The following is a 1911-nucleotide window of genomic DNA, read 5'->3' on the forward strand; positions in this document are numbered from 1 at the left end:
TGAAGAAAAATGCTGCATTGCATCACTATGTGCTGCTGAAGCGCCTCGACGAGATCAGAAATTCATGTTAAGGATTCTTGCTCTGTGTTGGCTGCTCTGCGACCACGTCCCGCAGAAATCGGCAGCCCGAAGCAGGCTGTGCACTGGTGGTTCCTGGCCTTGGAACCAGGGACAAGCACCTACTTCACGCCAGGACTGAGAGCGTCAAAAAGCCACATTAGACACTGATTTATCCTTGTTCTGCAGCTCTCCCGTTCAGGACAGCTGGACTTTGAGCCCATGGTCCAATGTGCCCCAGGAGCTGGCAGTGTGTGCCCTGGGTGAGCCGCCACAGCCAGACAAAGCCTGCAGGAGCCTGCAAAAGTGCTCCTGCAATTCGCATAAAAGCAAGACTCTGCATTTCAGAAAATCTTACATTTTATTTCATAAACATAGGCATCTGCTGCTAATTAAAGTAGCACTGTATAATTACACCCTTTCTTATTAGTAGATATAGAGTCTGACAGTTGCTTAGATACAAAATAAGCAACTACGGATTGTCTTCTGCACTTTACCAAGCACAGGGAGCTGGAACAATAGAACCGCAAACTTCTTCTGTATTATCTTCAGGAAATGTGCCTGGGAAAAATATGTTCAATCTCATTGGTAGCTTTTAATTTTAGCTGTAAGGTTCTTCAGCTACTTCTCTGCTTTCCTCCATGAAGTACCAACGAAAAACTTTCCATGGAGAGGGCAGGGTACTTCCTCGAGGAAAACATTAGATGGAAGGAACAATAGTGCAAGTAACAGCCACCATGTTGCTGGGACCCCATTTTCTAGCTTTTAATTTCCAAGGAAAGTAAGTTTCTTCTTATTGACTAAAAATATCCAGGAGATAGTGCAGCTATCATTGTAGACTCTGGCAGATAAATAGGAACATAAACCATGCACGAACCATAGCTAATAGCTTTGAAAGGCAGATGTTACAAAAGGTGGTTGCCTTATTTTTTCTGGGTTAAGTTCACAGCCAAAGCACTCTGGATGTGACAAGATGGATCTACAGCTTTCCTAACAAAGTCCCTATTGCTTCTTACCAGAAAAGTCATAATGCTATATTGAGAAATCACTTTTCTTGCCCCACAGAATATGTCAGCTGTATCCTAAGAGGCACATTTGAGTGTGTGACCTTTTCTTTTCTCACATTCTGCTACTAACCCCCAACTTTCTGTGCTCACAAATCCAAAACTCTGTTGATACACCTACAGTCTCACTGCTCTTGTTATTAAACTGTAGGGAACGTAATCAGTGCAGTTAATGCCACAGTAATCCTCCTGATCCATGCGGTTATCTCTGAAGACATCAGAAACGACGCTGCCTCTAAGAGAAATGATGTATGTTCTGGCTAATTCTGCACCAGCAAACTGTTGGAGGAATACACCGAGGTAACCTTCAAGATGCTAAAACACTTGAAGCCGCAATGAGATTTCAAATGCCTTTGTTATTAACTATCAAAAATGCTCAATATTTCCCGATGGAAGTGACTAGCTTATTTCTTCAACTAAAAAAAAAAAAAATCATTTTGGACATGGTCTTTCTTTCTTTTCCAGCACTGTTAAGAGACCTGAACAAAGGGAGGATTATTGCAGGGATGCCGCAATGTTCACATTCGAGTCAGAGGTGGTTGTGCGGTTTGTTGGTTATAGCTCACAAGCAACGTGTCTCCCAGGAGACCCTCTTGGTGCACACTGGTCCAGGAAACAGGTTGCTGGTGGAGAGTGGAGAACAAATGATGGTTTGCTTACCACTGCCTGTGAAGCCTGGTGGGGCTGGTGGGTTAGCTAAAGGTTGGGCAGGTGAAGTTAGGCTGTGCAGCACAACTGGAAACTACTTTCATACGCTTGTTACTATTCCAGATTTTAAAAAAGGGGGGGA

Source organism: Pterocles gutturalis, unplaced genomic scaffold (assembly GCF_000699245.1).
Source record: "Pterocles gutturalis isolate BGI_N339 unplaced genomic scaffold, ASM69924v1 scaffold6307, whole genome shotgun sequence".
NCBI lineage: Eukaryota > Metazoa > Chordata > Aves > Pterocliformes > Pteroclidae > Pterocles > Pterocles gutturalis.